The sequence below is a fragment of the Narcine bancroftii genome, chromosome 11, assembly GCF_036971445.1.
Source record: "Narcine bancroftii isolate sNarBan1 chromosome 11, sNarBan1.hap1, whole genome shotgun sequence".
NCBI classification, from domain to species: domain Eukaryota; kingdom Metazoa; phylum Chordata; class Chondrichthyes; order Torpediniformes; family Narcinidae; genus Narcine; species Narcine bancroftii.
Window position 1 is genome coordinate 17,763,140 of NC_091479.1, and position 27,108 is coordinate 17,790,247.

The window sequence follows — 27,108 nt, forward strand, 5'->3', positions numbered from 1 at the left end:
AGTTATGTAATACTTATCCAGCAGACAGTCGCAGTCTATTGAAAATACTGGAAATTTGGAAATGGATTGGCAAAGGGATTGTTGCTCGATGTAGAAATATATGGTGTCCCATTTAAGATTTCAGATTTATTATCTGAGTACATACATGACATCTCCTACAACCTTGAGATTCTTTTTCCTGCAGGCGAGGAAGAATTGCCACTTATTGGTAGTGCAAAATAAACTATACTCAACGTACACAAGTAAATAAAGAAAGAAATATAAACAGATTGCAATACAGAGAGAAAAGAAAATCAATAAAGTGCAAAAGTAAAAGTCCTTAAATGAGTCCCTGGTTGAGAGTGTGGTTGAGGAGTCTGATGGTGGAGGGGGGGCAGCTGTTCCTGAACCTGGCGGTGCGAGTCTTGTGGCACCAACACCTCTTTCCTGATGGTACAGTGTATGCTGGATGATGTGGATCCTTGATGATGATCGTTGCTGCTCTCCGATGGTATTCTCACCGGTGGGGAAGCTTTTGCCCGTAATGTCCTGGGCTGTGCCCACTACCTTTTGCAGGGCTTTACACTCGGGGTACACCAGACCATGATGCAGCCGGTCAGCACACTTTCCAACTCGTCTGTCGAAATTTGCCAGGGTTTCTGATGTCATACCAAACCTCTGCTAATTAGCCACTACATTATTGCTCGCAGAATATAGAATTTGGGTGATTCGATGGGAATATAAAATGAGATCGGTGTAGGATTATTGGAAGTGGGTGCTTGACAGTTGGTGGAGCTGATTCACAACTGATTGATCTTCCAACATTTTCATAAATTATTTGAAAGTAGATATCTGTAGCTTCATATCAAATCAGTTCAGGTTACAGATTTAATGTTTGCCGGAGAAGTAGATTCGTCAGCTTTTAGGACTTTGAACCATTGCAAAGGTGACTGAATGATTTGAGAACTGCTGAATAGGCAGAGGGATGACAGGATTAGTTGAAGAAATAGGTCCTATTAAGTATTTTCAATAGACTGCAACTATCTGCTGGATAAAGTGTTACATAACTTGGGGGGGGGGGGGAATCCAAAGGCAGTAATGCTGCTATTTTAAAGACCACTGCTGATCAGGCCCCATCCAAGTTTCTGTGTACATTTAAGAGTGAAACACGAAAGTCTGCAGACGCTATGATTGTAGTAAAAACACAGAGGTGTTGGGAGGATCTCGACAAGTCTCGCAGCGCCCATGGGAGGGAAAGATTTACAACTGACGTTTCAGGCCTGAACCCCTCTTCAAGGCATCAGTATAAAGCGGGCAGGCGCCTGAACTAAAAGGCTAAGGCAGAATGGGCAGGGGGACCAACAGACAAAAGGATATGGATGTGACACAGGAGAAAGAAAGGTATCTCGGCAAGGCTGCAGCATGTTTGCTGGTGTGTTGAGCGTTGATCCTGAAGGAAATCGATGCCAGAGAATAATAAGTAAAAGTGAAAAAACTGGTTTGACAATGCCAGTGCAGAAGAGTTGAGCCTAAGGGGAACCGACGGGTGTGACCAGGGCTGTGGTGTAGAGCTGAAAAATTAGCAATCATTAAAGGTGGAGAGGAATTAGGAAATATTGAGGAAAATGGTGATGTCAGCGTCACTACAATGGTTGGTGTAAGTTGCAGTAATAAGTAATATTCATTTGATTGGTAAAAGTTTTGTACATGGGTCAGTTACATGTTTTTTTTCCCAAATGCTTTGGGTGTTCAACCTGATCAAATATTTTCATGATAAGCATTGAAATAAGCCAAAAGTTTTTTTTTTAAATAGCTTTTATCCGCAAAATAAAATGGATAGTCCTATCTGGACTGCAGTACATGGGATTCTCTGCTCTGTCCCCTGAGCAAATAAACCTGTTAATCATAGATTTGAAGCTGGAATTTGAGACCCTCGCTTGCTTTTTACCCTTTACATTAATGAGCCAGCACTGGGTACAAATGGCATCCCTGTACGGCTTTGGAATGTGGGAGGAAATTGGAGCGCCTGGATGAAGCCCACACAGGCTCGCGGAAAATGGAAAAACTCCTTACAGACAGCATCGGATTTGAACCCAGGTTGCAGGCACTCTTAAGTGTATTGTGCTTTTAATGCGGAGAAGAGAAAGATCATGCACTTTGTAATCAAAAGGTAAAATATTGTCTAAATGGAGGGACTGCAAATTTATGAGGTTTAGAGGATTCTAAAATGTCAGGGCTCTGCAGTTGCTTAGCAAAAGGAGGTGTAAGCCGCTCCTTCCATCCGATAGCCTACAGGTCACCCTTGGGCAAGTACCGATCGGGGTCACGTGAAGCCACGGTATGCAGATGGTGGATGGTTTTTACAAGCAGGTTCTACAAATTGGAATTTATGGTTGTAAAAAGAAAAACGCTGGGCAAATGAATCTGCTGATCACTGGCTAGGGCTACCCATCCAGAATGGACACTGCCATTGAAGAAGGCAACGGGAAACCACTTGAGTATTTTTCCCTTGTATAATCATGAACATAATCCACCAACATCGACTCCAGTCTCGGCTAAAAGAAGGAGCCTTGACCGAAGGAGAGCAACTATAATTCGGAGGGTCAGAGATCGTGATGGATGGAAAGACGTGATCACCCACGCCAAATGACAAGGCATCTGAATGAATGAAATGTTCTTGCATATAAATCATCATAATTTAATGTCATGAACAAATCATGAAGTTTGGTGTTTTGTGGAAGCATCGTGCAATCAATCATAAAACCATCTTACAACATTACTTTAAGAAGTAAATTAAAATAGTAGAGCACACAAAGTAAGACAGTGTCTTTGGTTCATTGATTATTCAGGAATCTGATGGCAGCGGGGAGGAAGCTGTCCTTGTGCCACTGAGTACGTCTGCAGGCTCCTGTACCTTTTTTCCAATGGTAGCAGAGCAAAGAGGGCATGGCTTGGGTGGTGGGGGTCTTTAAGGATAGAGGCTGCTTTTTTAAGACTTCCTCATGTAGATGACCTCAACGGAGTGACGTCTGGTGCCTGTGATGTCACAGGCCAAGTTAACACCCTCTTGAGTTTATTCTTGTCCTGAGAGTTGGCGTCTCCACACCAGGCAGTGATGCAACCAGCCAGAATGCTTTCCACAGTCCACCTGCAGAAGTTTACGAGACTGTGACCCAGATGATGGTGGTGAAATCCCTCGGCAGGTAGAATGTCCGACCCTTGATCACCAGATATTCCAGGTCGGCGGAGCAGGGCTAGGACATTGACCGCCCCGTCTGTGCACCTCGATGAGTTTATGATGACACAAACTCCTGGTTTTTCCAGACACTGGTGTTGTCAGCGCAATGGAGGGTGTAGCCCTTGGGCTGTAGCACCGTGTCTAGAATGTCTGTGTTTATCCATATTTCTGTAAAGCACAGCACTCCTGATGTTGAAGTCTGGCCTGGAGTTCATCAAGTTTGTTGTTAAAGAGTTTCAATTCAAATCCCTGAAACAAAATGTGTTTTCCAATCTAATATTTAAAGGAAAGTAGGTACATTCCCATATTACCATTTCTCTGCAGCAACCATACTACACTTTGATACAACTGGCAAGGATGCTCTCAGTAGAGCTCCTGTAGAAGATTGGTAGCATTGCCCGCTTCAGTCTTCTGAGAAAATGCAGTCGCTATTGTGCCTTTCTGACAAGTGAGGAGATGTTGTGTGCCCACGATAGGTCTCTCGTTAAGAGAACTCCAAGGAACTTGATGCTCTCCACTAGAGATTTGTGAAATGTAGTGGAGGGTGGTCGTTCCTGGTCCTCCTGAAATCCACAATCATCTCCTTTCTCTTGTCCGTATTGAGAGTCAAGTTGCTACCCCACTGTTACTGTAGCTAACTCACATCTAAACAGGATCTAGGCTTCAGCATATTCCACTCCCTCCACCCACACAATGGGATCATTGACTTAGTGCCTAACAGATGACAAGGAGGTAAAGATGGCTTTGCTCATTAAAGAAAAGGTTAACACAATTGTAAGGGGAAGGCTGTTAGTTTAAATAATGTGGAATCTGGGTTGAGTTGTGGTAAACCAGAGGACAGAAAATGTCAGTGAGAGTGGTGTGGAGACCACCATACAATAATAGTTTGATTAGGGCTGGTATCAAGGAGGAAATAAGGGAAGCATGCAATAAAGGTCCAACACTTAACATCCATGACTTTAATAAAGGATATAAAGGACTTCGGGAGAATCCAACGTAGCAATCAGTGGAGAAGGATTTCGTGCAGCATGGAAGGCAGCGCTGGCCAAACATTTTTGGTTGTGGACCAAGAGGGTGAGTCCTTTGAGGGGACCCCTGCCGGCTCCTCTCAGCCGCTGCCGTGGAGAGACGGCGTCTGTGAAGAAACAGGGACTGAACCATGCACGTGTGAGAAGTCACACACACGCAATGCAACAAGAACTAAAATATTATTGGGAGTGCAGCAATTACCTTCGGAGAACTTGGAAACATTGACTTCAACTCCAGAAAAGGAAGAATTGGGCTCAAGAGGAGATTCTTGAGCTGAGGAAGAAGAGGGACCAAGAAGAGACAGAAGTGATGTTTGAAGAGGAGGTAACGAAGAAATCGAATTCACTCCAGAGATTAAATCTGAGAAGTTATTTATGATGATTATGAATGAACAAAACAATGAAAAGGGAAATGAATGAAGGTTTAAAAGGAGTGAGGGATGAAATTAAAGAAACGAAGGCGGTCAATGTCCCTGCCCTGCTCCGCCGACCTGGAATATCTGGTGATCAAGGGTCGGACATTCTACCTGCCGAGGGATTTCACCACCATCATCTGGGTCACAGTCTCGTAAACTTCTGCAGGTGGACTGTGGAAAGCATTCTGGCTGGTTGCATCACTGCCTGGTGTGGAGACGCCAACTCTCAGGACAAGAATAAACTCCAGAGGGTTATAAAATAATTGTAAATAAATTAAAGAAAAAATTTGAGAAAATGGAAGAAAATATTTCTAAAGTACAAGATGAGGTACAGCATATTGAGGACAGGGTAACTATGTAGAACATAGTTGTAGTACTCTTCTTCCAAGCTTGGATCCCAAGAGTTTCAGGTGAAGATAACATTGAGAACGTTATTGAAATTGAATGAGCCCATCGAGCTCTGCGGCCTAAATAGCTCCCTAATCAAAAGCCACGTTCCATTTTAATAAAGTTCCTTTGCTATCAAGACAAAGAGAAGGTTCTGAGACTTTAAAAGGAGTAAGGGAGCATTAAGGCCCTTTGCTGTGGGAAAGGGATAGAATTCTATTCTGATTTGAGTGAGAACTTGAAGAATTTAAACCCTGTTAACTCTATCCTTTTTGATAAAGGATACAAGTTTGTTCTTCGACATCCAGCAACTTTGAAGATTTTTATACCAGAACAAATTCTTCATTAATTCTGCTCTAGCAGAATAGTATGTGCGGAGTCTTCCACAAGCTCAATCTTAAGTAACCACTATGGACTTCGTGCAATGAATTATTTCCCTTGTGGCGGTACCGCCATTAGGCAGGCGAACCAGCCCTTCTTGGGGCAGGGCAGCCAGCCAAAGTGGCGCTGTTGGGGCTTTCCTCCCAACCTCGGCACCGGACTCAGAAGCCCGCGCTTGGCGATCCATGTGACGCCCCGGTGACGCCATGGACCCCAGCGCGGTTTTCAGCCAGGCAGCCTGCAATAAATCAGTTTTGCTCACTGAACTCAACTCGTCTGGTTGTGCGATCCTTCAGTTAGCAGTGTAGCCGCTGCTACAATTGGTGACCCCAACAGGTTCAAATGTCTTTGAACCCGACCTGAATGACTCTTCGATCAACACTATAGCCATCAAACTTCCTGACTTCTGGGTTCAGGAGCCGGAGACCTGGTTCAGCCACGCAGAGGCACAATTTCACCTCTGCCAGATTTCATCAGATTCGACCTAGTTTTACCATGTGGTCATCGCCCTGGACCAGGCCACTGACAAACGAGTGCTGCACCTCGTTCACCACCCACCCGCGGAAGATAAGTACAGGACCATCAAGCGGGTGCTCACCGGCTCCCTCGGCCTCTCCAGGCACCAACGTGCAGCTCGGATGCTGCGCCTCGATGCCTTGGGGGACAGAAGCCCAATGAGTTGATGGACGAGATGCTCGAGCTCATGGGCGATCACACCAACTGCCCACTCTTCGAGCACACCTTCCTCGACCATCTGCCTGAAGTCATCCAGCTGTTACTGTCCCAGGAGAGCTTCGTCGACCCTAGGAAGGTCACTCAAAAGGCTCAGGAGTTATGGCTTAAACCAGGGGTGTCAAACTCAAATTCCCGGAGGGCCAAAATTAAAAACTTGGACTAAGTCGAGGGCCGAACTAAATATTTATTGAAAATTTTCAACAACATCTGCATGTTTTATCTTCTTTCAACATATGTAATGTTAAACTTTTTCTTATTAAAATAAATGTTTAATAATAGTTTTGGATAAACTCTTTCCAGAAGCATTAACAAATGAGAAATAAAATATTCAATAAATAATATTTCTCTATAGAGGATTTGTCAAATGTTGCTAGTGTCCCGACTCCATCTGCAGCTCCAAGAAACGCTGTGCCACTCGGGTTCCGGGCGCTGGGAAGCGGCCTTGGCTTCCCCTGACACCGGCCAGGCCGCGCTGCGGTGGGGGGGGGGGGGGGGTGGGCAGGGGGGACACGACAGCGTGTTTATAAAACCACCCACCACTACTTTTCAAGGACCAGGATTTTTCTCTCTCTCTCCTCTCACCCTGGGACACAGTGGTTACTGTGCATGCGCTATACTGGCGCGGTGGCCAGCGGGCCACCTCTAATACATTTTTGATATGATCTTGCAGGCCAAATATAATTATATCCCGCGGGCCAGAGTTTGACGTGTGTGGCTTAAACGATTCCCAGAGGGTTCAGCAGATTACGAGTCATGGGCACGATCACGCCAAGCCTTCCTCTAGCGCTGCAGTGGAACACCCGTCCCCTGCAGGGGCCTCAAAGAGCATAGCCAGAAGCAAGCCATCCATTTCAGGCCTCTGCTTCTTCCACCAGCGCTGGGGAGCCAAGGCTCAGAAGTGTCGTCAGCCCTGCTTGTCTGTTAATGTCTGCGGCAGCTGGCCAAGAACACAGGCATCTCGACCTGCAGGATTCAGTCAGCGGCCAACGCTTCTTCGTCGTCATCCCAGCCACAGCCATCGAGTCCCGGAACCGGCCTTGAGGACCTCCCCTCCGTTCAGCCAGATCAACGGAGATCCGAACGTATGGAGACAAGACCGTCCACTTCCGGATCGGGCAGTGGAAGTTCTCGTGGATGTTTACCATTTCGTCCCTCCCAACCGCCATCCTGTGTGTCGACTTCCTCCTCGCCCATGGACTCCTGGTCGACATTCGAGGTAGGCGACTGGTAGATGCCCGTACCTGCCAATCCGTTTGCCTCAACACCTCCTGCCCAGAGCAGCTGCAGATGGCCACGGTTAGCACGCCCAAGGACGAGTTTCAGCGTATCCTGGACGAGTTCTCAAGCCGCAGTTCTCCGCTGCCTCACCACGCCAAGGGGTGTTTCATTACATCCCCACCCAAGGCCTGCCGTCCATGCCAAGGCACGCTGGCTCCCTCCAGATAAGGTTCAGATAGCGAAGGAAGAGTTCTCGCATCTGCAGGAGCTGGGGATCATTCGACGCTCCGACAGTCCTTGGGCCTCACCACTCCACCTGTTCCAGAAAGCCTCCGGCGGCTGACGCCCCTGCAGAGATTATTGATGGCTTAACGACGGGAGAGTACCTGACCGTTACCCAATCCCTCACATCCAGGACTTTTCGGCCATCATGCATGGCGCGAGGGTATTCTCCAAGGTCACCTGGTGCACGAGTATCACCAAATCCCACTGCACCCTGAGGACATACCCAAAATGGACATCATCACCCCTTTCGGCTTGTTCGAGTTCCTATGCATCACACCACGGCCTGTCAACCGCAGGCCAATGGGCTAGTTGAGCAATTGCACCGCCACCTTAAGTCAGTGGCCTCACCGGCCCTGACTGGGTGTACAAGCTGCCTTGGGTACTCCTGGGCATCTGCTCGACACCCAAAGAAGACCTACAAGCGTCATCAGCCGAGCTGGTCTACGGTGCACCGCTAGCCCTACCCAGTGAGTTCGTCAATGCACTTCACAACCCCCAACAGTCACCGCAAGGTCTACTTCCCCACCTTCGGGCCCAGTTGGACTCCTTCACACCCCCACCACCTCCCAGACACAGCACACAGGCCTCTTGCATCCCCAGCGAGCTGTACTCCACAGAGTACGTTTTTATCAGGCGGGGCCTGTCCACAGCACCTCTACAAAGACCATATGAAGGGCCATACAAAGTCGTCCAGCGTTCAGGATCCACTTTCACTCTGGACATCGGTGGTAGGAGGGAACTATTTACGGTGGACAGGTTAAAGCCAGTCCACCTTGACCCCACCGAGCCAGTAGTTGTGGCCCAACCCAAGAAGCGAGGCTGCCCGGCAAAAAAGGACATTGGCACCGGTTCTGGGGGGGGGGGGGTACGCCATTGAGCAGGCGAACCGGCCCCACTTGTCACGCACACAGCGGGGCAGCTGGCCAAAATGGCACCATCAGGGGTTTCCTCTCGATCTCTGCACCGGGCTCAGAAGCCCGCGCTTGGCAACCCATGAGACGCCCTGGTGACATCGGGGGCCCCCAGCGCAGTTCTCATCCAGGTCCAGTCTGGGAGTATAAGTATAACCTGTAATAAATCAGTTTTGTTCACTGAACTCAACCCGTCTGGTTGTGCGATCCTTCAGTTAGCAGTGTAGCCGCCGCTACACCCTCTTGTTTATTTTAATTCTGACTGTTATCTCTTTTTTGAAATGTTATGTTAATTATGGTTTATTAGTTAATTGATACACTTTAATTAATTGAATGATTAAAGTGTATATATTAAATGCAGAAAGGAGTGGGGAGGTGCAGGATTATCTGCAGGACTATCTGTGTTTTTGTGACCTTGGTCGCAACCTGTAAGATGGTGGGAGTTAATGTTGTTTTGGACAATACTAGTTGAGGAGGATTATTTTTATTTCGTTATAGGTATGATCTTTGTAAACAAATATATTCTTTTATTCATATTTTTTTATCTTTTGGATTGCTTTAGGTAGTGTCCCCGGATACATTGATTTGGAGGAGACTTACGGGAGTAGACAAGGGAGAGGGACAGAATAACATTTTAATGTTAAAGGGTTAAATGGAAAATAAAGAGAAAGAGAGCATTAACTTGTTTTAAGAAATTAGGAGTTGATGTGGCGTATCTTCAAGAGACACTTTAACTGAAAACATTTGAAGTTGAAAAGAGACTGGGTGGGACATGTAATATCATCTTCTTTTAACTCTAAGGCTAGAGGAGTGGCGATTTTGATAAAATCTTTATTTGTTTATCCTGTGTCCCAGGAAGTCACTAGTGTCCAGGCCAAATTGACACTTCACGGGGTTAATTTTCAGACAGAACACGCTCATCCGGGTGCACAGTTGTCTCGGGTGGGCGGCGTGGTCTTTGCGGCTGCAGCTAGCGATGAGGGTATCGTCCAAGTAGATGAACGCAAATGGGAGGTCCTGGCCCACTGTGCCCATCAGCTGCTGGAACATTTGTGCCGCGTTTTTCAGACCGAAGGGCATCCGGAGGAATTCGAACAAGCCAAATGGAGTTATAATCACAGTCTTGGGGACATCCTGGGGGTGAACTGGGATTTGGTGGTACTCCCCGGATGAGGTCCACCTTGGAAAACGCCTTTGCAGGTTGACAGCGAAGTCTTTGAAATGGGCCACAAGATATGTCAGGCGTGGTGGCCTCGTTGAGGTGACAGTAATCGCCACATGCCTTCCCCCCCCCCCACCCGGCTGTTTTGGCACCATGTGGAGGGGGGAGGCCCAGACTTTCAAGCCAGTGTGACAGTCACATCCATATTGACACTGTAGGGCCGCTGCTGGTCTCTCATGGGGCAAGATATCTCCTCACCATGATTGACCACTCTACAAGATAGCCAGAGGCTGTCCTGCTGGCCGACACAACCAACGCAACCTGCGCCAGGGCACTGATCGACATCTTGGTGTTGAGGTTCAGAGTCCCCAAGCATATGACCTCCGATAAGGGTACACAGTTCACTTCGGGACTCTGGGTGATGCTGGCCAAGTTGCTGTGAACCCAGCTCCACCATACCACGGCGTACCACCCTCAGACCAATGGATTGCTGGAGAGGTTCTTGATGGCTCGGCTCAAGGGGCCGAACTGGGCAGACTAGCTACCCTGGGTCCTCCTGGGGATCCGCAATGCCTCAGCAGCTGAGATGGTAAACAGTGTGCCGTTGGTAATACAGGGGGAGTTCTTGGACCCAGAGGACCCCATGGCCTCATTGACTAAGCTGAGTGGAAAAACTGGACACTCTAGCCCCTCTGCAACCTCCGCCATATGGCCAAGCCAAAGCCTACATCCCCAAAGAGTTAGAAACCTGTGAGTACATTTTTGTTCGGGGGGTGGGGGCACACCGAACACCTCTGCAATGGCCATACGAGGGGCTGTATAAATCAGACACAACAGGTCGACGTGTGCTGGATATCAGTAGTAAGGAAGAGACTTTTGCTATTCACTGCCTCATACCAGCACACCTGGACATTAGCCATCCGGTCTCCACGCAGCCACTGCACTACAGAGATAGGCCACTGATCACCAGTTTTGGTTGGGGGGGGGGGGGGGTGGGTGTGTGCAGCAGCCCACTAACTGGGTTGTGACCTGGTACCCAAAATGGCCGACAACCATGCAGGGGCCAACGACCTCAGTCCAAGGTGACCACTTGCATGGCAAGAAACAATGAGCAAGGGTGGGAACGCCACCCAATCAGAGATCGGCACTGCAGTGACGTCATCAGCAGCAGGGAGATAATATAAGCAAAGCTGTCAATGCAATAAATCAGTCTCCTTTCCACACTTGGCAGGAGTGCGCACACTACAATATACCACATAATACCCTTTTTTGGTTTTTTTTTCATAAGAGCATATCTGAGGGATAAGGTTGGACCATCTATGCTTTTACCTCCTTGTTCTGAAGTAGAACTCCTAATTAGAGGTGGGATTATTAAAAAAAATTACTTTGATATATTCGTTGCTACGAGCGGGAACTCCTAAATTACATGGAACCAGGCAGAGATGGGAAGCAGATTTAAAAATTAATAGATCAACAAATTTTGGAAAAAATATGTAAGAGCTGTATGACTAATACTATTAATGTGCGATATCGATTAGTTAATACAGTTTTTTACATCAATGATACCTTGCACCACAGAAGTTGAATAGATTGAAATCGAATGTATCAGATCACTGTTTTAGGTGTGGTCAAGAAGTAGGATCCTTTATACATTCGACGTGTTCTTGTCCCAATGTGAGGACCTTTTGGGGAAATTTATGTAAGTATTTTGGAACAAGTTATAGATATTCTTTTTCCACAAAGTCCTGCTTCATTTTATTAAGTAATATTGAGGGTACAAGACCAAAATTGCAATTATCACTTTATCAATTGGAATTTGTTAGATTAGCAAGGAAATGTATTGCAATTACTTGGAAATCAGATACATCTTTGAATATGTTAAGGTGGCATGTTGAAATTCTAAGTTGTATCCCCTTAGGAAAAAAAAATTATAATTTAAGGAATAAATACTTATGTTTTTACAAATCTGGCACCCATACGCCCAAATAATGGGATTAAATTTGTAAAGAATTCTCTTAAGCCTCTGGGCCTACAAGATTTTCTCCTCTATGTGGTTATGTTAGCACTGGGGGACTTGTACCAGTGGGCAAACCTGGTCTTGATCTTTCTTTTGTTTATCTATAAAGTTATATTCTATTTTATTCTGTAGTGTATTTTAGGGGGCGGGGGGTTGGTTGGGTGGGGGGAGAGACTTAGGGATGAAGAAAGCCTCTACTTCCTCAGGAGTTTGCAGAGGAGCTAGTGGAGTTGTTCAAGTGAACCAGTAGGGACTTGAAGGGCCGAAATGGCCTGGTTCCGTGCTTTAAACGGTTATATGGTTATATGTAATCAGATTGTTTATTTTGATATTGTATTATTATGACATTTATGAACAAAATTAAATAAAATATTTTTTAAAACCCAGTTTGAAACATCATTATTAAGAAGAAAGAGTGTCGTGGTGAGATGTTCCCAATGGTGGGGAGGGTTTTGCCTGTTATGTAGCGGGATGTGTCCTCCCATTCCGAGACTGTGACCTCTGCTTCTACATCACGGGCAAGGGAACTATCCGTCCTTCATCCAGCCTGCTGTCCCCTGTCAGACTGGGAACTTTGCAATGTCTCCCTTTGGTCTTCTAAGCTTCTGGTGAATAAATGCCCAATGTGCCCAGGCTCCTACATCTTGACTGCCATTCTAGGAATCAGCTTGGTGAACTTTCGGTGTTTTCTTTTATTCTTCTTGGGTAAGGAGGGCAAATGATCCAGGTTTAGTTTCGCCCAAGAACAGTGCAATTGTAAGAGTTCATTTTACTTTGTTACACTCCCATTATATTTTCTCCTAAAACTGTGCACAAACTATAGATGCTGGCTAAGATCTTAATAAATTGAACTCTTGTTCAAGCAACAATGAAAACTTTCCCAGCGCCTTGGGCTCTGTTGCTCGATAGTTCGGCTCTTTCCCAGTTCTTCAAAACAAGAGCTTGAGAGCATAATAATCAGTCCTTCCCTAAAACCAGTGTTGAGCGGAAGTAGTTGTTGAATTTTGCGTAGAATGTGCCTTTCCTGTTCGCAAGCCAATTATGTTGCCTTCGTGTTTGTCAGTATTCACGGTTACAAAGTTCTATGTCAATATTTCTGTCATCTGTCACAGGCAACTGTAGATTTTGTCCCTCGACGTCACGAGCAAATCTGCAATTGGTCTTTTGGCTCCTGTGAGCTGACTGGCTTCCTCCTTTGATTTCCATGTAATTTCCTTTATTTGAACTTTAGCTGGAAAGTTATAATGATTTCACATCTGTAAATTTTGTTTACAAATGTCAGAGATAATTAACCTCCCAGGCACAATGACCGGTGCAATAGAAATGGTCGGTATGCGCATGTTACACAGACTGCCTGAATTTTGAATCTGTGTCTAAGTTTTAAATTAACTATGAATATTTAAATTAACTAAGATAAAACCATTCTTTTTTTTCTAGACTGGCCATGGGGAAGAAGTGACCGGTTGGCAGTCGCATCACTGCAGCTGACATGTAGAAAGGTGACTGAGTTTGAAGTGTTGTAGAGCATTTGTAACAAAGAAGCATTTGTAAGTTTATTTTGTATTTTATTATGGTTTAAGAAAATCCATTACAACAGTTTTAACAAATTCCTTTGAGTGCAAGGTTCAAAGCATGTCTCAGGACGTGAAGCTAGAATTAAGGATGATATTTTGCCGTACTTGGGAATTTTCCACTGTCAAAAGTACTATTTTTCTTATTTTAAAAACTCACGGCGAGGTCCTGTTTGCTTGCTCAAATTCCATGACGCCATTCAAAGGACCTATACTTCCTGCCTAACATTGCAACCTGCTCACCAAACAGACTGGAATTGAGTTGCAGGTCCTTTTACTCTCCAAAGAACCTTGCTGTGCACAAGCTAGATGTGGTTTGTTTTTAAATGAGTCACGTATTGGGCGGCCGTGCACAAAAGTGCTGGGGAAACCCCAGCAGGTCAAGCAGTGCCCATAGGAAGTAAAAGAGAGTCGGCGTTTCAAGCCTGAGCCCTTCCTCGGGAATTTTGAAAATCAGACAGACACATTTATTTGCTGCTAAATGCTATGTGAGATCATAAAGATCTGTGTGTAGATTGATTTTAAATTGATATCCTTTGTCATTTTAAGTGGGTTTTTTTATCCCCTTGTTCCATCTTTATAATATGTGCACCAACAGAATTTATTTGGCCTTGCCCTTCCCTGTGGCAGGCCAATCTTGATTTTTTTTCTCTTTCTTCCCCTTTCCTTTTTTGTCCTTCCTTTTTCTTTTTTTGCTTTATTCCCCAATATTCCCATAGATGGTAATTGATGCAATGTTACAGAACATATTGCAATCCAAAGTTTTTTTTTTAAACTTTATTCAGTGCTTTTAGTAAATGCATTCAAAGTACCACTAGACATGAAGCAATGGAAGTTCATTTATTTGAAGGTCTTAATATTGCCATTTTAATGATTGGAGATTTCCCTTGAACATTAAAGCTACAGGGTTAAAAGTTTTTTTTTTGTTTTGCTTTTGTATATTAACCACAATGGTCGAGACTCCCTCATCTAAAATTAGGCAACGGTTGTACACTAGGACATTCTGTAAAGGAACCCATCAACTGTATTTCTGAACATTGCGTTCAGAATTGGCATTTGTGAATTAACACCAATTCTCCAGATCTTATGCTATCTGCCTGTTACTTTGGTTAACCTTTCATGATGAGGTCAGTATCAGTCCAAGCTATTTACCATCTTGACTCTTCCATTCAACAGAACAGCAGAAATATTAGCATTGTTTGATCAGTTTTTCATCTACCTGTTAACTTATCTCCCGTTTATGACTCAGTAACTATTTGTTAATATTGCTGCTCATCTCAGTAACTTGCAGGTCAAGAAAAATAATATTCAAAAAACATTTTTCCCTTGGAGTTGTATGAAATTAAAGATTGTATAAGTAAATATTAATGTACAAAGGCTGCAAGAACCTGGGAGAGAGAGTGAGAGAGTCTAAAGGCCTTCAGGCCACGAGGCCTAAATTTCATGACATGAAATTAGCTGATTGGTTCTGATTTCCAACTTGAAAACCATTTCCCTCATATTTAGTATTTAATCAAGTGGCGATATACTGTCAGATCACTTATTTTTATTTTGGATGACACTCGAAACCACGCCTCCATCTGCATAAATGATGCCACAATAGCACTATTTGAGCATTGGTGTTTTCCTGGTTTACTGACTCATGGCACTAAATGGGTTAACCGAGATAGATACATCTCCATGCTGCTTATGCAAGTTTTGGCTGTATAGTCGCCTGAAAAACCGTACGGACCATAAAATTGGTTCATAAGCTACAAAAGCAATTGCGGCGTCACGAGGTTATGAAAGAGTTTGGATAAATGCAAAAAAAAAATACTGAGGACGCTCTGCGGCAGAAATAAAAATAAAGTGAAGGGAACTAGCAGGCAACTGGAGAGAGAAAAACAGTGTTACTGTTTGGGTCAGTGACCTTTCATTAGAGCTGTCCAACTGAGGGATTGATATTGGCCAGGGCCTGCCATAGTTGGCTGATATCTCAGAGATTGGGCTGATCCTATGAATGCTGGAAGGTCACTAGCTTTGCTGTTCGTAAATGTAACTTAAAGAATTGGTTTTGATGTAAGTGGCCATAAAGTTTATTGGATACTGATTTAATCTAATTGGTTTTAATAATTCAAAAAGAGGAATGTTAAAGGTATGTGATGCAAACATCGTAAGTGAGTAGAGCAATAGGCTGGCCAGACAGTGAAATTATAAGAGCAGACTGATAGCCATAAGACAGAGCGTTGTTTGCTGCGCAGTTGTTTGTGGTAAAGTGATGTTTTCTTTGTGGTTCTTCAATCAGGCAGTGAGGCCCAGTTCAAGGGGTAAGTTAGAGGAGGCGTCTGAAAGCTGTTGTCTGGCCTTGGCAAGATAGAGGTCAGTGCCCCAAACGACAGCAAGCGCCACACTTAACCTGCAGGTTTGATAGTGAGGTTGGGATCTGAGGTTGAGAATGGAGTGCAGTGTATTCCAAGGGGATAAGTTTGGAATAGGTGATCCAGAGCAGGTAAAAGGCCAGGACGAGGGGTGAAAGAGGATGAAGAAGGAGTCCTCAGTGGGTGGTTGGAGAATCCTTGTTCAAGATCAACACAGAGCAGAAGAAAAGCTCTTCGTCATGGCACGGAACTCAGGAAGGTGTTATTTAGTGGCATCTTCTGTCCTGCGTGATGAGATTTAGTTCAATGCAGATAAGAATGTTCCTCTCCTCTATGAATGAAAACACCCGGCATGGAAGTAAATGGCATAAAAACAAGGATAAAAAGTGAGGCAATAGTTTTAGGGATATATAGTCCATATTTCAACCCATGGATATGAAGTCTTAATTCTACCCTTTATAGATACTGGAAACTGAAAAACAAAGCTGGACAATTACCACAGAGACTGAAAAAGATAGTGGAATAGAGCTTAAACATCTATTAACTGCTCACATGGAAATTGTGATGTTTGGAGTATTCAAAGGGCATCATTGTATTGAATAAGTGAGATATATTTCCAATAAGTAGACATTAGATATACTCAAGGAAGGGTTAAACAGCAAATCACTCAACCATCATCTGTGCTTTAGTTTATGGTAATTCTGAGTGCCTGTATCTCTGTTTTGGGTATTCTGGTGACAAGAACTTTAATGGATGTTTGTGACAAATTGTACATAATTCCATACTTTTAACCAGTATCATTTTAATTCTGAAATATATGGTCATTAAGGCACAGTAGAAAAATTCTTGAAAAAATATTTTAAAGGGACAAATTGTGCACTGTTGTCTGTGAGTGTTGTTATATTGCTATTTGAATGCAAGGACTTTAAAGTTCAGCAAAACCATGTGGAAGAAACCTAGGAGTGGTTAAGATGTGGAACAAAAAGCAAGTGTTCCCAAAGTTGAGCCTAAAGGAACCGCATTTAGTGAGTGACTCAAGGGTTTTTTTCGATAATTCTCTGGTATTTGCTAAAGGTTCTTGGTGGATATGTTTTGACATATTTTACAAATAGCAGGCTGCCCCAGTTTTTGAAACCAGTTTGCGGCAGTGTTTATACCAGAAGAGGAGACATCCGCGGGTCTGAGATCTAATTTTTAACTGAGGACAGAGGTTGGCAGAAAATTGCTCTCAGATAGATCAGATCTGGGACTTTTCATCTATTAATATGTATCGGAGCCTGACTTCAAGGTATCGAGCCTGAACTTGCTGCATGCAGGCACTGAGCACTGGAGTGTATACATGCTGCAGTGAACAATGTGTGCAGAGTCCAAAAAACCATCAGTAAATATGAGAACCTCATCTCACGCCCTCTATCTGTGCTCAGCATATAATGGTATGTAATATTAGATCAGACATACATGGGGAAGCTGCCAAAAGAAATATGAATAATTCTCCAAGAAACTGTTCAGCTTCGCGATGGTCATGGTCAATTACCAGAACTTTATTGTACTATTGCTTTTTTTTTAATCCCGCAGCATCAAAGTGTGTATGCACTTCTCAAAGCTTTTATGCTGTAATCCAAAATTGAACAAAGCAAGTGCAAGAGCTGCGTTTTGCATACAGGGACACTGGAGGTAAGCTGTGTAAGCATGAAGAATGTCCTGACTTCTCTACTCAGGATGGCTTAACCTTTTTTTTTTAATCATGACCCTATTGACATTTGTAACTGGTGCATGTAGCGGTTGCAGGCTGACAGTCCAGTTTACAGTGTAGAGCAAGGATGACATGAATTTGGGGGTGCATTGCGGGAAAATGTCTAAGCCTTGTCGTTTGGTCTTAGTGATATCTGATCAACTCAATAAAAGAATGCAATGGGAAATACATTGCGAAGTGTCAATGTTTGGAATGCAGATAATTGCAAATAAGCTGATGTTTTGTGACCTCTTGAGCAAGAAAGAGGTGCTTTTTGTTACCTTCGCAAGTTGTTTATACTTAATGCATTAGTTGCAGTCTTCTGCACGTTCTTGATGAAAAGACGGCACAGGTATTTTCAGCATAGCTCAGTGAAACCGAAGCACCTAATTATTAGGAGGTCAGCAGTTTTGTGTATCTAACCAAAATCTTGTCATTACCTCAGGGGAAATATAACTTGAATAGAATCCTAATACACAACATAAACAATGTTTCATTCAGAGATGTGCTATTAATATATTGGCCTATTCTTGTCATCATAAGGCTTTAAAAGTCCAGCCTTTTAAGGCTGCAGCAGTTAATTTTGAAACAGACCCTTGAGATGCTTAGGTTCAAGCAAATGACTCCAAACTCAAAAAAGAACTAGCCAGAGAAAAATTAGTGTAACCAAAAAATTGAGCCCATATTCTCAATCCTATTCTCATTATCGGATTATGTGTTAATTTAGAAAATGAAAAGGATAAAGCAGCCAACATGGCAGCCAAATTGGCCAACATGGACAATTTCTTCGAAAAGTTCAGTTCCATTTCTTCCCAAGAAGGACAACTTGCTAATTTATCGTAATAATAAGAATAAACTGCGTAAATTAATCACCCAGTAATAAAATCAAAAATTTGGAAGTGACATTTCCTCCATTCCTAATAGTTTTCTGGAACATTACACAATGTTTGTATCTTTTTCAAGCTTTACCAAATTTTTATTCCTAAACCCTTTCTTTAATTCATTGGATTCAGTTTTTTCTTCATTTTTAACATTCTCCAAAGTTATTTCAAGCAACCTTCAATTTATCAAATTCTGAAAATGGACATTGAATGGTCGGCTTCATATGCTGGGATTTTTTATTTTTTAATCAGTTTTCAAACTGATTCAGAATACCTGGATTGCAGATAGTGGGAGCCAGGGAAGGAATAAAATACTTTAAAATTCCAATGATCCATTTAATAGCTCTTATTGCCATAATTGAGATTGTATAAATCTACATTAGTCGACCACGAGATTAGCTACATAAACCTGCTTTAAATACAGGATGTTGAGATTACTTGCAATGCCAACATTAATTATAGCTCATTCCTAACTGCCCTGGAGTAGATGGTGGTACATTTCTCGTGTCTCTTTACACTTTTGTGGTAAAAGTTCCCTGTTGATTTAATAGTTGGGTGCAATGAAGGAATAAAGGTTATATTTCTAGGTGGAGCAAGTGTGTGACTTGAGGTCAATTGAAGGTGGTAGCATACCCATGCACTTGGTAGATGTCGATGTCCTTGGTGACTGCATTCAGAAAATTGGGAAGTATGGTCTAAGAATCCTTCATGGTTTGGCACAGTGGACTTTATGGAACATTTATTCAGTAGCCATAGTGTGCTTTTGGTAGATGATTAAGTGTCAATAAATGAGCCATGTAGGTTCTGGATAATGTTAAGCTGTGGGCATGTGTGTATGGAGGTTCTGGATAATGTTAAGCTGTGGGCATGTGTGTATGGAGGTTCTGGATAATGTTAAGCTGTGGGCATGTGTGTATGGAGGTTCTGGATAATGTTAAGCTGTGGGCATGTGGGTATGGAGGTTCTGGATAATGTTGAGCTGTGGGCATGTGTGTATGGAGGTTCTGGATAATGTTGAGCTGTGGGCATGTGTGTATGGAGGTTCTGGATAATGTTGAGCTGTGGGCATGTGTGTATGGAGGGGGTGAAGAAAATTCCATTACATTTATGATGTGCTCTGTAGATGGTAGAACTGATACAAGTGTAAGAATTAGGACACAAATCACTCTCCGCAGGGGGTTCAGAAGATTCTGACTTTCTACCTTATCCAAGTCTTCCAACCTACCGTGTAGCTCATTGTAGTCCAGGCAACGTTCTGGTGAACCTCTTCTGTACCCTCTCCATAGTATCCTTATCCTTCCTCTAATGTGGCAACTAGAATTGCATGCAGTGCTCCAAATGTGGCCTCACCAAAGTTTTAAACAGCTGCAACATGGCTTGCCAACTGATCAGCTGATGAAGGGAAAAAATAGTATGTCATACACCTTTACCACTCTACCTACTTATTACCACTGTGAAGAAGCTCTAGTCTTGCACCTCAAGATCATTTGATCACCCATAGTGCACCACCTAAGACTCAGCCAGATTGAACCTCATCTGCCATTCCTCTTTCCTTCCATGTTTCTAACTGGTACCTGTTACTTATTTGGCTGGAACTAAATGTCATCTTGTCTGCCTGCATGAAGGTTACCTGTCTGCTTCATTAAAGATTTGCAAATAGATTGCAGCCCCTCAGACATCTGCCAACATCTTTGCCTGATGTTATGATGAAGCAAATGGTGCTGATGAAGTCGTTGAAGATGGTTGCACAATCAGTGTTGTCACGTGTACAACTTAATCTTGCAGCAACACCTATTCGCCAAGCACACTGCAAATGATTTCCATGTTACTTTGAACCTTGAACAGCATAGGACAGGAACAGGCCCTTCAGTCCATGTTGAAGCCCATGGACTGTGTTGTCAGTTGAAATGAATCTCATCTCCCCTGCCCAGGCCAAAAAAAAAAGATCCTTGACAATCTGGAATCTTAGTCTCTACTCCATCATTCCCTACTTGTTCACCTAAATGCCGCTAACGTGTGTACTTCCACTAGCAACTCCAGGAATAAAATGGGTGAGAATTCTTGTTTTGGTATCTCTTGTCATTTTCAGGATGTGTTCTCATGGACAAGAGCACCAATTAAATTGTCGACAGAAGGGACAATTGCAGCAATATATAAATGATGCAGCAATATATAAGTGATGGGAACCTGATTGGGGGCTCAGACTGCAGCAGTGGTGATGAAAGAGATATGGCTCAGTCTGAGTGAGACACCAAGGTACTGATCAGGGCCGCCTCTCAAGGCTGGTGTTGGGCAAGCTGGGGTTGAGTGGCATAGCTGCTGAGCACTGAAATGTGGACCTTGGGGCAGCGTCATGGTGGTCATAGTGAATATGGGCTACTTCTGGGAGATAGCAGCAACTGCTCATGGTGTAAGAAGATTGCCTAGATCCCTGGATCTCTTGCTGGGATGGATGTGATGGAAGTTGTAATTTCCCTTTCTTTGGCTGCATACTATATTCTCCCGCCCTCGCCCCCCAAATATAGGAGATTTATCCTTGGTAATATGCTCATTGAAGATTACTTGCCATTGGATATCTGAGATTGTATTTAACCTCTTCCTGTGAAACTTGACAGGAATGATGTACCTTGGCTACTGTATGCAGTGGAGCTAGTTGCATGTCATGTGAGAGAACTTACATTTCTAGATGCAGAGCTGGGTGCACCATGGTTGATGTTGGGAGGCCCATTCGCTTTTGGGTTTTGTTGCAATAGTTTGATATATCTGATATATTATCTCAGGACACTTAAAGGTTAAACATTTATAGAGTTATACAGGTGAAAGTGGATATAACTTTTGTTCTGGAACAACACACCATTATAAATTCTTGGTTATTACCAGTGCTGGTTATTTCAGCCTATCAGCTCTGGAACACCTAGACAACAACAACTCATACATATGGCTGCTCTTCATTGACTTCAGTTCAATCTTCAACACCCTTATTCTCTCATTGCTAGTCAACAAGCTCCAAACCCTGGTCCTCTGCAACTGGATCCTTGACTTCCCCTTCTGGCGACCACAGTTAGTATGAATTGGAAACCACATATCCTCCTCACTGACGATCAACACAGGAGGCATATTTCAAGGATGTGGTCTTAACCCACTGCTCTACTCACTCCACACCTATGCCGGTGGCTTGGCACAATTCAAATGCTACGTGCAAATTTGCTGATGACACCACGGTTGTCAGCAGAATCTCAGACGGCACTGAGGAAGAGTGCAGGAGGGAGATAGATCAGCTCGTTGAGTGGTGTCATAATGACAACCTTGCACTCAACGTTAGCAAAACCAAAGAGATGATTGTGGGCTTCAGGAGGAAGTCTGGGGAACACGAACCAGTCCTCATCGAGGGGTCAGCAGTGGAGAGGGTCAAGACTTCAAATTCTTGGGTGTCAACATCTCCAAGGATCTGTCCTGCAACCTCCACGTTGATGCAATCATGAAGAAGGCTCGTCAATTGTAAGGAGTTTGAGGAGATTCGTTATATCATTTATTTGTTATAAACTCGGAAACAGGTGTATTGTGGAGAGCATTCTGGCTGGTTGCGTCACTGTCTGGTATGGAAGTGCAAACGCCAGAGGGTTGTTGACTCGACCTGTGACATCATGGGCACCAGTCTTCACTCCATTGAGGACATCAAGAGGCGGTGTCATAAGAAAGCAGCCTCTATCCTCAAGGACCCTGACTACCCATGCCCTCTTTACTCTGCTACCATCGGGAAAAAGGTACAGGAGCCTGAAGATTAGAATTCAGTGGCACAAGTACAGCTTCTCCCCTCTGCCATTGGATTCCTGAATGAACCATAGACACTGCCTTACTTTGTCTTTTTCATTTTCTTGCATTATTTTTTATTTATTTTGGAAAGTGGTTTGCACTGAGACGCAGCAACAAATTTTCATGAACTGGCACGTTCATAACAATAAATTCTGATTCTGATAGAAATTGTGGCATTTGACCTTTTGCATCTGGGTCGCCTGTCTAGCAAGTAGTTCACTATCTTGGTATTGTAACCAGCATACCATACTTTCATCTGAAAATATGCATCCTAATAAGCAAGAAGAGTCTACGTATGATTGGCATTCGACTGTTGAAGAAATCAGAGATGGACATCTTGGAAAGCTGACAATATTCGTGGGTGTTACGTTGCCAAAAGTGTCCTCAAAAGGGTGCCTACCCAGCCCATTAGCTGACTTTCTCATTAGTAACAGTGAATTTTTCCTTTCGCTCCCCTCTGGAACCTAGTTCATCCTGAAAGAGAACAGTCTCCTCCTCTCCCAGGAAGCCTGTGCTGTTCACTTGTTCGAAAATTGACCTGCATGGTCTTGTGACTTTGTCACCTGTGCCAATTCTCCATAAAAAGCAGCATGTACTATCAGTTAATATGTTCATAAATTTTTGCTCTGGTCATATTCATTTGGTAATGCAACATCTTTACAACACCTGCGATCTGGACCAGAGCTGTGTTCAAATCCCACGCTGTCTGTAAGGAGTTTGTATGTTCTCCCCATCTCTGCATGGGTTTTCTCTAGGAGGCTCCGGTTTCCTCTCGTACTTCAAAAAGGGGTACGTTAATGGGGTGTAAATTGGGAAGCACGGACTTGTAGGGCCGAATTGGCCTGTAACAGTGCTGTACATCTAAATTTTTTGAAAAATGTAATGTGTTGTTCCAACAGAAACTAACTGTTCCTCTACAATTTAATCATATTAAATATGCAAAATCTTTCAGTTACTAATTTATTATCTGCCAGCGCACACGAACTCCAGGTCATGGTTTGTATTCTAAGCATCTAATTCCTCATCAACTGTACGACTGAAGTGGTTACATGAAGTAATTAGAGATTAGCCTCCAATTTAAGCATGTTACAGCTTGGGTCTGTATAATGTCTTCAAAATATGCATCCTCTCAAGGCACTCTGCAACTTGAGATCAAGCCAGAACAAATGTTCACGTTTAAATTTATTGTCACATTATACCTAATGTTGCCTGGTTAATCTGTCTAATGGTTTAATGCAACTTGGCCAATACTAAAAGAAAATAGTTACAAACCTATTCTGAAATTATTTCTGTTCACTATATGCTCATTCATTTTGCTTTTGAGGAGCTTTATTCTAAATGCTCAGTTATTAAATAATTCTGAGGCTCCTGGTTTCAATTAAAGAGCGGCAGAGAAGATCATTAATGTCATCTAGTGAAATCGTTGTCTGAAGAAGGCGTGCAGAATTGATGAAGACCCCTTTCGCCCTGCACTCAGCATCTTTCAGCTGCTCTCATCAGGAAGGAGTATCAGAGCCACCAGGCTGAGGACCTTCTTCTCGTGGACAGTGAGAACACTGGATGACCAAATTAACTGCTCTCACTGACCATCTGAGACTCTCATATTTGTGAAACAATATTTATTTAAATACTTGTCCTGCATGTGTATTGTGTCTATATGCATGTCACACCTAGTTGTGTGTCTGCATGTTTTGCACCGAGGACTAGAGAACACTGTTTCTTCAGGTACAGTCAGATGACAATAAACTTGAGTTGAAAGCTCGTGCATAAGTAATGTTTTGCTCTTGCCTTGATGAGGACCTCGGGCCTGAAACGTTGGTTGTATATCTTTGCCTCGTATAAGACACTGTGAGATCTCCAGCACTTTTGCAAATTAAAAAATGATACTGCCTTTCAGTAAGAAAACTTCCTTTCAACCTTTGTTGTCTGTCTGCATTGTTTCAACACAGTCACATTAGTAATTGAACACCGTGTCACAATTTTAATTCCTGTAGAACATGTTTATGGTTATCAAGCAAAACATCAAATCCTCAGTTCTGCTCGAATTCAACCATTGTTTCTTTGTGAGGTTATTCACAGAGCAACCATTAAAAGGCAGCAGTTCCAGAGTGCAACATTTCTGTAAAACCACCTTTCAAAATATATAAAAACAGTGCAAGAAAAAGTCAAATTAAGCCAGTGTCTATGGTTCGTTGTTCCTTCAGGAATCCAATGGCAAACAACTGCCCTTGTGCCACTGAGTGCTTGTCTCCAGGCTCCTGTACCTTTTTCCCGATGGTAGCAGAGTGAAGAGGGCATGGCCTAGGTGGTGGGGATCCTTTAGAGGCTGCTTTATTAAGACACCGCCTCTTGTAGATGTCCTTGATGGGGTGAAGACTGGTGCCCGTGATGTTGCTGGTTGCGTTAACAACCCTCTGGAGTGTTTTCTTGTGCTGAGCACTGGCACCTCCATACCAGGCAGTGATGCAACCAGCCAGAATGCTCTCCACAGTACACCTGTAGAAGTTTTCAAGAGTGTTCGGTGACATTCCGAATCTCTTCAAACTCTTCACAAAGTAGAGCCTTTGATAAGCCTTCTTCATGATTACATTGACCTGGAGGCTCCAGGACAGATCCATGGAGATGTTGACACCCAGGATTTTGAAGTTCTTGACCCTTTCCACTGCTGACCCCTCGATGAGGACTGGTTCATGTTCTCCTAACTTCCTCCTGAAGTCCAGAATCATCTCCTTGGTTTTGCCGACCATTATTGAAATCAGCAGATGTAATCGCAACTACTTTGGCCAATACTTATCGTTCTTCTTTTCAGGCTACGATGGTTCCTTTCAGTCAGTTTGTGGAGTTTGATATGAAGATACTCCACTCCACTCCTCAGAATGGATTTAGGTGAGATGGGGTTGCATAGGACCAGGCCCACCTTCTCGATATCCCCTCCTGCATCCAAGATGGCTGAGGGAAATTCTGTTGCAGTGAATGGCCAGACCAAGCTTCAAGGCAAGGGAAGCCCTTCCCGCGCTTCACAGCACTTGTTTGCTAGATAGCTGTTGACCCTACAAGAGGATCATTCCACCCTTTGTCAGATCTTGTTTTTCATCTTGCAGGGTTGCCTAGCCACCCTCCACACCAGGCAAGCCTGGTGGGGGAACCACCTGATCATGCAACAGCTAATACTGGGTACCAGTAGCACTCAGATGAGTGGCCTGACATACTATCTCACCAATTACAAAATTGATGGAGAGAAGAACACCATATAACCCTTTAGCATTTGCCTTTTATCTCTACCTATCTCCTGAATAAGTTTATCTATGTGCTTACATTGTCAAACCCTACCCTACCTTCCCAATGTATCGAAGACTGCGGCAGGACACCTCATCTGACCTCCGTCCTCTGAATAAAATGCAGAAGAACGAGCCGCTTTGCAAATCATCTTACAGCATGAGTGCTGGGTGGAAGCAGAACCAGCCTTGGTTGTGGTTTTCATTTCTTCCAAGGCCCAAATGAGCCTTATCATGGTGGCTGATATAGCTATTGGTAGAAGGTTGGTGAGAACCCTAACCTTAGTATGAAGCTGTTTAGCATTTACCAAAATTTTGCAAGGTTATAAAGATATTTCACCTTTTGAAAAGAAACAAATATTGTATATGTCAACATATAAGATGATTTCCCCCCCCTCCCCCCCACAGAATTTCCACTTAAAATGTAGATTTTGAGCTCTATCTACTGCATAAGACCACCCCAAGTCTGGCACTTAGCATTGAGAGCTTGTACCCCAATAGTTGTTTGCCAACCATCCAAGTATGGGATGACACTGTCACAATATTTTAAAAGCAAATTACCCAGTAAAGGTTTAAATAACATTTGTGTATTTTTAAATAAACCACATTTGGCTCCTTTAACAAGTTGTTTGAAGCCTGTACAGAGCTGACGGCAGTCAAATGGGGGAGGATGGACCCCACTGGGGAGGGCAGAGACTTCGCTGTTCAAATGGGACTGGTGTATGGCCATTAACTTTGTGCTGTTATTTTCAGGTTCAGAATTTATACTTGGATATAAGGTGACCCCTAGTTTTGGCGGGACATTTTTAAGGTTCAAATACCATTTTATATGCCGACATATATGATAATTTTCTTAGTGTTTTGTGGAATTTCTGTTCTATCCTGATGGAAAAAGTAAATAGTACAAACACTTGGTGAGGCCTTAAGACGTTGCAGCAGAATTAGGCTTTGGCCTTTCAAGTCTACTTAACCATTCAAATCATGGCTGATTCTCCTGCCCTTTTCCCCTATAATTTTTGATTCCTTGAGTAATCGAGAGCCTATCAACCTTTAAATGTACCCAATGACTTACCTCCACACCTGTCTGTGGCAATGAGTTTCACAGCTGAAGGTATCTCTCCTCCTCTCTGATCTAAAGGGACAACCTTTTATTCTAAACCTGTGCCCTCTGATCCTCGACTCTCCCACTATTTGAAAAAAATCTTCTCCACATCCATTCTATCTAGCCCTTTCACTGTTCAGTAGGTTTCAGTGAGATTCCCCCTCTCAGCTGAAGGCTGATAAAACTGTTAATGTATTCGGACTATGTTGGCTCAGTGTGACAATGCCGTATACAATTTTGCTGATGTTTCCACTGTAGAGGTTGTATAAAAAGGGGCAATGGGTCAGCTTTCAGGAAAGAGATGAAAAACTGTGTTGCATCAACTCAATGTCACCAAGACCAAGAGGATGATTGTAGACTTTAGGAAAAGAAAACCAGAGGTATACGATCTAGTGATCATTGGGAGAACAGAGGTGGAAGTAATGAGCAAATTTAAATTCCTAGGAGTCATCATCTCCGTGGGCCTTTCCTGGTCCCGTCAAACTAATACCCTCGTGAAAAAGCACGTCAGGAGTTTGCAGAAGTTTGGAATTGATTCAGAATCCATGGCAAACTCTACAGGTATAGAGCAGAAAATGTGCTGACGAGCTGTATCACAGCCTGGGGTGGGGACACCAATA

The 27,108-nt window shown here is 43.5% G+C and overlaps 1 protein-coding gene across 7 annotated transcripts in view; it reads left to right on the plus strand.

The window, feature by feature from the left end:
* Nucleotides 1-27,108, plus strand: part of znf592 (zinc finger protein 592) — a 161,676-nt gene that overhangs the window by 52,385 nt on the left and 82,183 nt on the right. For 3 of the 7 annotated variants that reach the window (XM_069902743.1, XM_069902749.1, XM_069902744.1), the window contains exons 2-3: nucleotides 13,195-13,304; nucleotides 17,261-17,359. The gene's annotated coding sequence lies outside the window, so the exon portion shown is untranslated. The remainder of the gene's footprint in view (nucleotides 1-13,194; nucleotides 13,305-17,260; nucleotides 17,360-27,108) is intronic. The other 4 variants (XM_069902746.1, XM_069902748.1, XM_069902745.1 and 1 more) reach the window with 3 other exon arrangements.